This window comes from Microplitis demolitor, chromosome 5 (assembly GCF_026212275.2).
Source record: "Microplitis demolitor isolate Queensland-Clemson2020A chromosome 5, iyMicDemo2.1a, whole genome shotgun sequence".
NCBI lineage: Eukaryota > Metazoa > Arthropoda > Insecta > Hymenoptera > Braconidae > Microplitis > Microplitis demolitor.
This window is the reverse complement of record NC_068549.1, coordinates 13,658,747-13,673,302: the sequence shown is the minus strand read 5'-3', so window position 1 is coordinate 13,673,302 and position 14,556 is coordinate 13,658,747. Positions and strand designations below refer to the sequence as shown.

The 14,556-nt window shown below is 28.5% G+C and overlaps 1 protein-coding gene across 5 annotated transcripts in view; it reads right to left on the bottom strand.

The window, feature by feature from the left end:
• Nucleotides 1-14,556, bottom strand: part of LOC103574379 (TNF receptor-associated factor 4) — a 99,806-nt gene that overhangs the window by 42,162 nt on the left and 43,088 nt on the right. The gene's annotated exons all lie outside the window — the stretch shown is intronic.

Here is a 14,556-nt window from a genome sequence, read left to right as displayed (position 1 = left end):
AACGAGCAAAATTATTGGAAATAATGTTTTAAGCAATATACATATCAATTTATTAATTGTAGTTTTACCTCTTAGATTACTTTAATGGCATTTGAAAATTTTATAAACGACAATGGGGCAATTAAATTTTTCATATTTATTTTAAAATGTAAAAAATTATGAAATCCATAAAAAAACGATTGTTCATTAAAATAAAAAAAAAATGATACATCATTTATTTTAGCAACCATTTTTATTTTAAATTCTAAGTAAATATTTACAAATATTGTAATATTTTTATCGAATTTTCGTACACGTTTCAATCAAATGTTTTGTTCACTTCTTAAATTTGATTGAATTTCAAATTTTTATCTTACTGTTACGTCCCAGCCTGTTCATCAGATGTCTCTGACTATTTCTAAATACTAATTATTAAGAGACCGATCTGGGACCTAACTAATTAACTAAGATGTATATTGATAATTTAGCAAGTTGCATAATTAATAAGTTACTCTATATTATAGGATATAATATAATATAATAATATAGCATAACATAATAATATAAAATAATAGAACATAAAATAATATGATATTATTTAGAATATTTGAAACATATTGATAAAGTTATTTTTTTTCTTAATATTTGTTATGTATAAATAAACGCTGACGCCTCGAGTAAATCCTCGAGACGTGCAGCTGCACAAACATCTATTTTGTTCTAAGATAACTTTTGTTCATAGATAAGTGACTCATTTGTTAATAACAAAAACGGAGAAAGCGTGAGAACGGAGAATGGATCATTCGAGAATATTGCTTATCACGATCCACCCCTCTATATCGAACGATGCGCGGGCCTGATGCCCAAGCGCCTCGTATTGATAAGAGACTTACTCTAGTTTTTCTCGATCAAGAGAAGTCAGTCTGAAATATAGAATCATAGAGAGCAGTCAGGCTCAATACTAAATACTAAACTTCTTTCTCACCCTTTCGAAGTTATTGTTAGACGAACTTTAACAATTTATAAATTGATTCAATTGTATATTTTCACATTATTGAAATTATTCTTTTACAATTGAATAAATCGGATTGAGATATAAAATAATAATCAGTTTATTTCAACCACCGAATGGTAGCTGTTCAACCCCTACTAAATAATTATTTATAATTATATGTAAGTTCTCATTACGTCCAATTCAAATCGACCGCTCAACCACGCCAGCGCCAAAACATCAACCAGGACGTAACAACTTATTATATAATTAAAATTGGTGGCAGCGACGGATTCGAACAGCCCCCGAATACACTGGTAAAATCTCAAAAATCCGAAAATTTTTTTTTTTACAAAAATTAACATCAAGTTCTCAAAGTGAAATTGAGCAACACAAAAAAAAAAATATTACAAATTTTTTTTTGTCGACATCGGATATTTTTTTTTTTCCTAAATAAAAAAAAAAAAAAAAGAAGTACAATTGTGAAACAGAAGTGAAAAGTTAAGTGAGAATTGAAGTGAGTGAAATAAATAATAATAAAAATCTAAATAATTGAAATTTAAAAAAATTCAAAAATAATTAAGATAAAATAACAAAATTTTTTTTTCTCGTCGAACATTTAAAATGAAAATTGAATTTTTATTATTCAAGATCTGAAATTAAATTTTTTTTCTGCTCTCAAATAAAATAATAAACAAAAAAAAAAGTATATAAATTTATAAAAATCATATACATCAAGAAAAAAAAATAAAATTTTGTGAATTAAAAATAAAATTTATAATAAAATTCAAGTGAGTGAAGTTAATGAAGAATTAAAATTTAAAATAAAATAAAACTACCAATATCATTCACGACGCCCGACGGACGCAGTTCAATATCAACTACAGCTGAGAAATCTACAGTCATCGCACATTCTGCTCAACGTGTATCCATCAACCTTCCGACGGCAACGAAGATCTCCATATCAACTAAAATTACCGATTCATCTGAAATTCAAACCTGTAAACAACTAAGTAGTAAGTCAATTATATTGTTAAAAGTTTTTTTTTCTGTCTTTCGAAATATCTATATAAACAATAATGAGTCTTGAACAAATGGAAGTTTTCCTTACGGAAACCCAAAATGAAGTACTAGCGTTAAAAGCTCAAATCGAACAATTACTAGCAGAAAAACTTGAAATGAAAAATAAATTTGAAGAAAATTGTCAAGCAGCTATTGCTCAACAATTAAAAACACATTTCGAAAGAAATCCACCCGTGGGTGCTTCACACCAATTACCTCCCAATCTTAATTTAACGAATAATTTAAGTGCAAATAACAAATTCGATTACAAAGAATTTTTTAAAACTATACCAGACTTTGACGGTATAAGTTATCCAGTAGAATCATTCATACAGGCATGCAAAGACGCGAAAGAATATCTAAGAGAAATAAACGAGGACGCGCTCGTTAGAATATTAAAATCCAAATGTAAAGACGAACCTTTAATTAGAGTAAGCGGGTCAAACGTAAAAACAATAGACGAATTTATTGCATTTTTAAATTTAAATTTTAGATTAAGCAAACAAGTTTCAGTTTGGTTAAAAGAATTTAATGACTTGGAGCAAAAATCGAGTGAACGCGTAATGGACTTTTACCATAGAGTGAATAAACATTTACAGGACACTTGCTCAGAAATCACGGATACAGGCGGTAATAGTAAAGATGAAAAAATAGTTTTGGCTAAAGAAACCGCGGTACAAGCATTTATTTCGGGTTTAGAACCAAGACTTGCTTTATTTTTACACAATGACGAATTTGCGGATCTTGCTACAGCCGCTACTGCAGCAATTAAAGCGGAACGAAAATTACAGCAAATGAAAAATATAAATAAACTTTTCAAGCCAACCGATAATAATTCAAATAAAAATTGTTTCGCAATCCAAGACCCAAACCCACACAACACAATTAACCAAAATAATCACCACATTCGAAATTTGAATCCTTATCAGCAATTTAATAAAAATTATAACAGAAACAGTCGTGAAAAATCGGAACAAGTTAATAATCAAAATCGAAACAACCCAAATAAGTTTTGTAATTTTTGCAAAAGAAACAATCATAATATTGAGGAATGTAGAATTTTAATTCAAAGAAAGAATATTGAATCTAATCAAATTATAAACAGAAATATTCTTCAATGTGATTACTGTAAAATGAACGGTCATTCAGTAAACAATTGTCGTAAAAAAATTTATAATGAAGGAAAACGCGACGGTTTAAATGCAAAACCGAGTACAGCTACGGGAAACGACCAAACGTTCCCTCGAGTCGGCGCTCCGATGGGAAACGTAGCAATTCAGCGCCAAAATTTAAACAAAAACTAAGAATACCGACAAAAACTTATTCCGTGGGTGCCATGTTAATTGATTATAAACCTACGTCAATTATGTTCAGATCCAAAGATATAATATCTAGCTATGGGAAAATTTTAGTAGACACCGGATGTAATTCAAATTTAATAAAATACGGGGAAGTAAAATATAAAAAATTAATCGACGAATTATATTGTTACAAATTAAACGGTGTCTCCGAAGCTATCACTTTGGGTAGAATAAAAATACAAATTTTTAATAAGGACACTTATTTTCATATAATACCGGACGAATTTCCTTTAGATTATACGGGCATACTTGGCATGGAATTTTTACGAGAATACGGCGGAATAATAAATTTAGTAGACAATACGGTAACATTTCAACATTTAAATAATCTACAAATATCATTAACAGAAGGAGAATATTTCGTTTTAAAAGCTCGAACGAAAACGGCAATGTTTGTTCGAGTCGATAGTAAACTTAAAGAGGGTTATACACCTCGTATCGAATTTGAAAACGGTATTTACGCGGGCGAAGCTTTAGTGAGTAATAATAACGGAATCGCTTATTTGTACGCAATAAATACTCTTGACAAAGATGTAAAAGTAAAAGTACCCGTAATTCCTCTGTACCCATTCGGGACAAGCGAAGACGAGGATACTACTTTGACGCATGACGACACAGACAATTACGATAAAAGTACCACGGCCGGGGAAAATCGTGTCAACGAAGTGTTAAAACTCTTGCGTTTAAAACATCTGAATGAGGAAGAGCGTAAAGCAATAGTTTCTCTAGTAGAGAAATACGCTGACCTATTCCACATTCCAGGAGAACCACTGCGCGCTACAGACACTGCGGCTCATACTATACCCACTATCGATGACGTTCCCGTAAATACTCGACAATACAGACACCCTCCAGCACAGAAAGACGAAATAGAAAAACAGATAACAGAACTAATGTTAATGGATATTATTGAACCTTCGACCTCACCATATAATTCCCCTTTATGGATCGTACCCAAAAAAGCCGATTCTAAAGGCAATAAAAGATGGCGTTTAGTTATAGATTATCGTAAATTAAATGATAAGACTGTTAAAGATGCATATCCACTACCGTTGATAAATGATATTCTTGATCAATTAGGTGGTGCGATTTATTTTTCAGTATTTGATTTAAAATCAAACACAAACGCGGACGCTTTATCGCGTAACCCAATAATTGAAAACCGCGAAGTTTATCCAATTAAAATTAAATGGCGACCTGGAAAACCTGGAATCGCTAGGTTGAGGACTTCAGATCCTTCAGACGATGGTAAAGTCTTTAAAAAGAAACCTAAATACAAAACTAATTCAGAGTCAATTAGCTCGAATAACGATAAAGAAAATTTTAACAAAAATAATAATTCCAGTTCAGAGGAAATTACTCCAAGTAAGAAAATAATTCGCGATAAAAATAAAATTGCGACTAACTCAGTCGACGGAGTTAGAAAAATAAATTCGAAAATTCAAAATCTTGAGCAAAATACTCAAGCGGTCGGTCTAGAAGATTCGGTCGAAAAACGTCAAATTCTTGAGCCAAAAACTCAAGCGGTTGGGCCAGTCAGTAACAATACTATGGACCCAGTCGTCAAATCTACTAGCGACGGCAATAGGATTAGCTACCCTAGCGACCGGCAATTAGTTAAAAATAATAAAAACGGATATATCGGTAAAAATAAAAATTTAAAAATGAAAAGATCTGACGTCAGACGATATAATCCATATAAAAAATTTTCGAGCACTGAATCACTAACCGAAGATGATTTAAGTAAAAATAAAAATGATAAAATATTCACAAACTTGGAAACAAATAATCCTCAAGAACTAAATTCAAATTCAATAAATAAAAACTTCAATTCTAAAAATCATAATGAAAATAATAAAAATAAATTAAATTCTAACGAAAATTCAAATCGCATACGTAATTCTAAAGAGAATGCAAAATTAAATAAAAATTCTAAATACAAAGTCGTATCAAATCCAGAACCAGATAAATCAATAACTCTTCCTGATTATTCTGACAGATCGTCGTCATCAGGAGACATGTATGATGCTGTAACTCTGAGAAAAAAACTCATTAAAGACAACCCTTCGTATTTAAGTGACGAATCTGATATGACAGATTTCGGTTTGTCTTATATTTCTAATAATTCTATAAACTCTCCAAAACATAAAAATTCACGTAATTTAACACCAACACCTCAATCCCCGAATCCGCAAGTTGAAAGTGGTAAAACCACGAAAACTCCATTGTCACTACCACCCAACGTACAAACACAAGCTACATCTACACACCCAAATCCAAAAATACAGACAGATAAGAAAAATGTAAAAATTAATAAAAATAAATTTAATCCTTCTCAAATCAAAAGGACAACTAAAATGGCAGAGTTTACACCCTCTCCTATAATACGTTCACGTAGAAAAATAAATAAACAAAGTAAGAAAATTGAAAAAATAATTATTCCAGAAACTTCTGATGACGAATCAAACACTGACGAGACAGAAATGACTTATTCAAAAATATATTCAGAAAATTCAAATGACATTAGTACTGAATCACCTGTCGAAACAATCCCTATCACTCCAAGAACTCCTATCACACCCAAATCCGTAAATAAAAAAGACATGGGAGTTGCAATTCCTTGGTCTTCTGACGAAGGAGGCGATTATCCAAAAATTATGGACGTCTCTGCGGTAATTCATAATGAACCAGAAAACAACATAAACATTTCAACTAACGATATAGGAGAAAATTCTTTTGTAATTGAACCCATGACAGTAGAATCACCCAACGAAACAAAAACCATAAAAACTAACACAATAACACAGGAAAAAATAGCCAATAAAAATACAGAAAAGACAAAAACAAACACTACAAAAATAAACCCAAATTTAACAGACGGAGACAAGAACAGACCTCACGGTACTGATGCAGAACAAACACATACTAATAAAATTACACCAGAACTACGTAGATCGACTAGAAAACGTAAACTCAAAACATGTTCATGCTGTACAGACTACGACGAACATACACATACACAAAAACAGATTCCGAATAAAATACAACATCTTGCGAAAAATTTTAAAAATAAAACAAAAAAGCCGAATAATAAAAATTCACAACCCAAATTACCAGACATAATGGTTACCCTAAAATCAATTAAACGTCAACAAAATTTAAATAATAAACGAACTAATAATAGATTGTCAATAATAAACGAAAATACAAGCCCAGAAAATTCACAACAAACTGCATCACGTAGAGAATCACAAAACCCTACACTAAATTCACCTGCTGATCGAAATTCAAAATCGCCTGAACGAATAAATTCATTCAACGACCTGAACTTCGATCAACAGATAAATTCAGCTGACGACGAAAATTTCGAACAGATAGAACAAATAAATTCATTTAATGACCAAAATTTTGACCAAATCGAACAGATAAACTCATCTGATAATGAAATAGACATACGACAAAATTCGACACAATTAAATTCGGACAGAAATCAAAACAAATCAAACGACAATGCGATCATAATAGCAAACGACAATTTATCTAACGAGGAAATAGACTCTGACGGTAATATATCTATAATTTCAAATACTTCAAACGACTACAGTAACGAGAACGTACACGAAACAAGAGATAACTTAGAAATGCAGAAAAATTGTTATTTATGTTTCATTACCGCCGATGGTACCGTACCAAGCGAAATTGGGAAACAGTTTTTAGTGTCAGGATATTTAAAATTAAGCCCTTTAACTAATTATAAAACAGGTCAAGTAATCAAAATGGGAACATCTAAAAAGAAAGTACTCGCGTTGGTAACTCAAAGTGATAGTCGAGATACACCAACTGAAAAAGATTATTGTAAAGCTTTCAAAAATTTAAAGTTATATATGGAAAAATCAAAAATAAAATCAGTTAGTATTTCTCAAGGTAGAAGCAATTTATCAAAAACAGTTTGGACGAAAATTAAAAATATTATTGCTAAAATTTTCAAAGGTAGCGATTTAAAAATAATTATTTGCAAAGATGAAATAATAATACCTCCATTAGAGGAAAGAGAAAAAATAATAGCCGAAAATCACGAAACTTCAATAGCAGGACATAAAGGAGTAACTAAAACTTATAATAGAATTAGACAAAAATATTTTTGGGACAATATCAAAAAGCATGTTGAAGATTTCGTTAGGAAATGTATTAGTTGCCAGAAAAAGAAATTAGTTAGAATAAAAACAAAACAGCCGATGTTCATTACAGACACATCCGCAGAAGTATGGGATAAATTAGCATTAGATATAGTAGTACCAAATAAAACTTCAGCTAACGGATATTCATATATTTTAACGATGCAAGATGATCTTTCAAAATACTGTTTTGCAATACCTTTAGTGTCCATGACGGCCAAAGATATCGCGATAGCATTAGTCGAGAATTTTATATTAAAACACGGTTGCCCGAAAGTAACTTTAACAGACCAAGGTCAAGCTTTTATAGGTAAAATAATGGGTTGCGTAGCCAAAATTTTCAAAATGAAACAAATTAAGACAACAGCTTTTCATCCTCAAGCAAATGGTTCTCTCGAGAGAAGCCATCAAGTTTTAACTGATTATATTAAACATTTTACAAGTCACGATGATTGGGATAAATGGTTGCCTCATGCCACCTTTGCTTACAACACGAGTGTACATGAAGGTACGAAATTCACGCCGTATAAATTAGTTTTTGGTAAAGAAGCACGATTACCATCAGAATTTTCCTATCTAGACGAGATTCCTACATACGCAGATTTTGTTAAAGAACTTGCTACTAGATTATTAGAATTACGGAAAGAAGCAAGACAAAATTTAGAAAATTCAAAGCAAAGATCCAAAGTACGGTATGATAAAAAAATTAATCCAGTAAATTTCAAAATAGGCCAAAATATATTTTTAGTAAAGAATCAGAGAGATGGTAAATTTGATGATAATTATTTAGGTCCGTATAAAGTTACAGAAATATTTCCTGATAAAAATGATATAGAAATCGAATGTAAACCGGGAAAGAGAAAAATCATTCATTGTGATAGAGCCAAAATTGCTTATAAATAAATAGTTTTTTTTTCCTCCCAGACACATGCGTCTTTTTGTAGATACATTGAAATCTGTACCTCTCATATTTCTTTCTTTCCTGTTCTACTCTTTTCTTTTTTTTTTTGCCTTCTCACACTATATATATATATATAAAAAAAAAAAAAAACATCATGTTAATAACTTTTATAATTAATGAATGAATTTACTTTCTATACAGAAATTTTAATAAGAATGATAGTACCAATATTATCTGCTATGAATTGAAATTGAGTAATAATGCTAAGAAAAAAAATAAGCTTCCAGTCTATAAACTTTCATCAAAAAAATTAAAAATAAAAAAAAAAGACAAAAAAAAAATAATTTTTTTTTAACAATATATAGACTCAAATAGAATTTTAATATAAAATTAAGAATTCGTAGATTAATTTTTTCTTTATATATTATTTAATAGATAATTTTAATGCAAATGTATATAGAATTTTAAGCAAAAAAAAAAAAAAATAAACAAGAAAATATGCAAAATGCAGGAAAACAAAAAAATTATATGCAAATACACAGAATTAGCACATGAAGGCAGAAAAGTCGTAAGTAGTACTAAGAAATAAATATATACAAATATTTAGATATAATATAGATACATCATTGTAATAATATAATAATACTTATTAACATTAATAAACAAATTCAGAAAACAATACTAAAAACTCAAAAAAAAAAAAAAAAAAAAAAAAAAAAAAAAAAACTAACTAAATAATAGAAAGAAGAAGAAAGAAATAAAGGAATTTTTATAAGCTACGATAAAGTAATATATTTAAAACAGTTAAAAGAAAATTAAAATCATAGTAATAATTACATCAAGAAGACCGAAAAGAAATCACATTCAAATAATAGTTTGAGGTTTTGGAATTTCTTTTCTCCTTAGCATAAACTTCTTACAAACATTATATCAAAAGTTTTTTTTTTGAAAAAGAACATATTAATAATTTTACAAGAAAATTTTATGAATTTGTCCTATTCGTAAAATCTTTTTTTTATATACGCATATAGTCTACTTTTAAATAATTTGAAAAAAAAAAATTAAATTAAATAAAGAAAAAAAAACACGGTAAATAATTTTATGAATATATAAAATATTTTTTTTTTTTTTTTTTTTTTTTACGAAAAAAAAATATAAATTTTTAGATAATTTTTTTTGGCCACAGATGCGGCATACGTGACGCATAATTTATCTCAATCGTCAAACAAATAGGATTAGGAAAAAAAAGAACATCGTCATTAAAATAAAACCATAAAAATGTTTACCATGGTTTACAAACAGACGGATTAGAAAGAGAATGGATTTTTTTTAATGTCGCCACTAAAAAGGCAGGCGTCGAGTCGTAGGTCACAGGTCGGTACTTAGATTTCTTAAACTCGAAGATGGGTAAAATAGAGTTACAAATAAAACAATAAAGAAAATAAACTACATTTACAACAAGATCTAAGGCCCAGAACAAGCGGGGCGCTTGTCTACCGGGTGGGGAGGTGTTACGTCCCAGCCTGTTCATCAGATGTCTCTGACTATTTTTAAATACTAATTATTAAGAGACCGATCTGGGACCTAACTAATTAACTAAGATGTATATTGATAATTTAGCAAGTTGCATAATTAATAAGTTACTCTATATTATAGGATATAATATAATATAATAATATAGCATAACATAATAATATAAAATAATAGAACATAAAATAATATGATATTATTTAGAATATTTGAAACATATTGATAAAGTTATTTTTTTTCTTAATATTTGTTATGTATAAATAAACGCTGACGCCTCGAGTAAATCCTCGAGACGTGCAGCTGCACAAACATCTATATTGTTCTAAGATAACTTTTGTTCATAGATAAGTGACTCATTTGTTAATAACAAAAACGGAGAAAGCGTGAGAACGGAGAATGGATCATTCGAGAATATTGCTTATCACGATCCACCCCTCTATATCGAACGATGCGCGGGCCTGATGCCCAAGCGCCTCGTATTGATAAGAGACTTACTCTAGTTTTTCTCGATCAAGAGAAGTCAGTCTGAAATATAGAATCATAGAGAGCAGTCAGGCTCAATACTAAATACTAAACTTCTTTCTCACCCTTTCGAAGTTATTGTTAGACGAACTTTAACAATTTATAAATTGATTCAATTGTATATTTTCACATTATTGAAATTATTCTTTTACAATTGAATAAATCGGATTGAGATATAAAATAATAATCAGTTTATTTCAACCACCGAATGGTAGCTGTTCAACCCCTACTAAATAATTATTTATAATTATATGTAAGTTCTCATTACGTCCAATTCAAATCGACCGCTCAACCACGCCAGCGCCAAAACATCAACCAGGACGTAACATTACGGTAAATAATAATTTAAGTTAATAATATTTCTAATTCTTTTAATTTTTGTTTCTTTAATTATTCAAAGATATTTTTACTTTACTTTTTAATCGAGTTCAACACCAAGTGTACTGTTCAATTTAAAACGGGTATTTAAATTTTTTTTTTTTAATATGTATTAAAAAACATCTTTTCGAGCTCCAAAACAGTATGAAATTTGGAAGTTAGTTTGTACGGTTAACGGTTCTTCGATTTTTTTTTTTTTTTTTTTTTCAAGATGAACAAGTGTTTTTATTCAGAAAATTTTGTTCTTTCAAATGTAAATTGAAAATAAACCTACAAAAAAATAGATCATACAGTTGTGTAATTTTGGTCGGTTTTCGAGAGTTGTCCGAGATTGAAATTTTCTTTAAAATTTCAATTTTTAGTTTAAAATAAATATTGATATGAGTTTTTTTTCTAAGGTACGAAATTGATTTAAAAAAATAAAATTTAATCGTTGTTTTTTAACTTACCGCTATGAAAATTGATAATTAAAAAAAAAAGAAAATTATTGGTTTCGGTCCAATTTTCAAAAATAAAGCTTTCATCAGAGCCACGTGAAAAATGCATTTTTTTGACGGTCTAATAGTTTTTTGAGTTCGAAGAGCCGAAAAATTTTCAAGTAATTATGTTTTCGAGCTCAAGGAGCTCAAAAACAGTGGGAAGTTTTGGGGCTGGTCTGCAGGGTCTATCGGTACACAGATTTTTTTTTTCTCTTTTCTTCACATTTACTGAGTAACCGACGTAAAAATATAAGAAAAGTCCAAAACAAATAATTTTTTTATTTTGATTATGATTACGTTTTTTAAGAAACAAAACTTGTTCCTTCAATTCTTTTACAAAACTTTAATTAATCACCCCGAAAAAAACGGTTTGATACATCAATTGAAAAATTTACAGGGTTATTGGGGGTACATCAAGCTAAAAAAAGAAATTAGAAACATTAGTCTTTTCATTGATATTTACAAAACAACGTTTGATTTACGGAAAAACCCAAAAAAGGTATTTTTTTGTATTTGCTTCTAATGAGTGTTAAAAACGAATAAAATTTGTTTTTTTTTCGAAAAATGATGAAAGGCTCTTGTAAGAAATTTATTCTAGTTTTTAACGCCGATCTTCAATTTAGTGTGCGATCACTAATACCTGAAATATTGACTGTCAAAACAAAAAGGATCATTGTTTGTTTGACGGCTGATATCTTAGCGACAAGTTGTACGAATCTCTAAAAAAATACAGATTACAGCAAAATAAATTCGCTAACTGGCTCATGCATTGTTTTATCTGGAAATATTTTTCCACGGCCCATAGACTCTTTGGAAAAAAAAATTTTTAAAACTTTTGTTTCGCGATATTTCTTATGTTTGCGCAATAGCTGTAGCTCTAAAAAATTATTTATAAAAATGCACTAAAATAAGAGATTTTAAGCTACAAAATGTTATTTTTTCAATCTTAATACGATTATTTTCCACGGAGTTACAGCTTTGCAAAAATGATTAAAAAATTTTAAGAATTTTTTGGTTTCTTTAATTTTTGGCATGAGTGTATTTAAAAGGGAAAATGTATTTTGGGTCCTGGTAAAATAAAGATATTTGTTTACATTTTTCAATATTAATGAATTTCTCGAATTAATTGAAGTATTCATTAGAGTATTGTTTTATTTTGTGAAAATATTTCAGGTCGTGTATGACGGTTACAGGATGAGTTTATCTTATTAAATTCTCATTTTTTTTTTTCCTCCCAAATTATCAATCATTTAGTGATGATAGATTATCCTGGGCTGATACGTGCCAGTTTAGTATAAGGAGAATCTATAACAGAAAAAATTTATAAAATATTTTTATTTTGGTATTGAAGTTTTATTTTGTGAACTATCAATCAAACTTAAATCCCCATTATTTAAAAAATGTTCAAAAAATTTCATACATGCATGTATATCTTGTGATATATATTAGTGTGAGGTAAATGTCCCAATACCGGAACGACGAAGGGTATATGACTGATTTTTATCGTTTTAAAAATATTCAAATAAATTATAAACCAAAATAATTTATTACATCATATAGAATTGACATTTACCAATTCAAAAATAATCAAATTAGTTCATTTTTCTTAAATTTAATATAAAAAAAAAATTTTTTTCTATGACACCCAAAAGACCCAATACCGGAACGCTGAAATAGCCTTGTCCCAATACGGGAATTCGGTTGTCCTAATACCGGAACAGTAAATAAAATAAGTTATTTTTTGCATTTATTCATGGTGAAAATATTAATGATTATTAAATAATATTAATGTAAAACGAGTATGAATGTAGCAGACATCAGAGAACTTTAAAATTATAAATAAATAAGATAAATAATTAAAAAAATAATATTTACACAAAAGCACTATTAATTTCAAAATTTTTTGAATTTGCATTTTTTTAAATTTTATATTATTAATTATTTACTCGATTTATTAATAATTTTAAATTTGTCTGATGTCTGCTATATCACACTCATAATATAAAATGTATTTAAAATTTTAAAATGATTGAATATTCAATGAAAATAAATATTTTGAACTAAAGAATAGAAACAAAATAAATCATTTGAGGTTATACTAGAAAAATAATTAAAAAAAAAAAATAAAAACAAAAATTTATTTTTTATGATTTAAATTAGAGTTTATTTATACTTAATCTATTTTTTATAACAATCATACATACTGCATTAAATATTAGGGCTCCAGTAATAATTAATATTGTACTTGATTTAGCCAGTCAATAAAACTCACCGTTAATGTCTATCGATAACATTAATATGATTGGCTGTTCCGGTACTGGGCACGGGTTCATTTTGGTGTTCTAATAGACGTACAGTCAAATTAATATAATAATACTATTTTTTTCATATTTTTAATATGTTTTCTTGAATTTTATGTCATTCAAGATGCACATATAAAAAAAAGATTATTGAAAAGTAATTCTATGCATTTTCTATAAGCTTAAGACCATTGACTGATTTCTCAGCAAAACCATTAAGAGACATGAAAAAGTCATGAATCCGAGACTAATGCTATAATTAAAATTTTTTTTTTAATATTTTAAATATTTTCTAAAATCTATTTTATATATTATTTTTTAACTTAAAGATTAAGGTTTCAAATAAAGGAAGTTTTATTTAGTTTTATCGCGTACGAGTTGAAATATAATATAATGATTATCAAATCGTTCCGGTATTGGGACATTTACCTTATAGTAATGATATAAAATTAGGCTCGTTTTCGAAGAGTGAGAATAAAAAAAGAAAACGACTAATTTTTTATAGAGAACTTCAGATAGTTGATTAGACTAAACATTATATAGGTAATGTACCAAACTAACTTTCACGTAAACAAAGTATAGCAAATTTAATTAGTATGAGATTATAATTGTAATTACTGTTATGATGACAAGATCAGATATAATTATCAGACGTACAGGTACGTATGAACCATTGAAAGTAATAAAATAAATACTTTTTAAATATATAATAGTTGTGAAATTTACAGGTTATTTTATGCACAATAAAATACAACTGACGAAACTAAATTATAATGAGACATGTATAAGTTATGTGAAATGAAAACCATATTTTCAACATTTTTTGATTTCATTAGAATTTTCAAGGCTATTAAATTATTAAAAGAAATGGTCAAAAC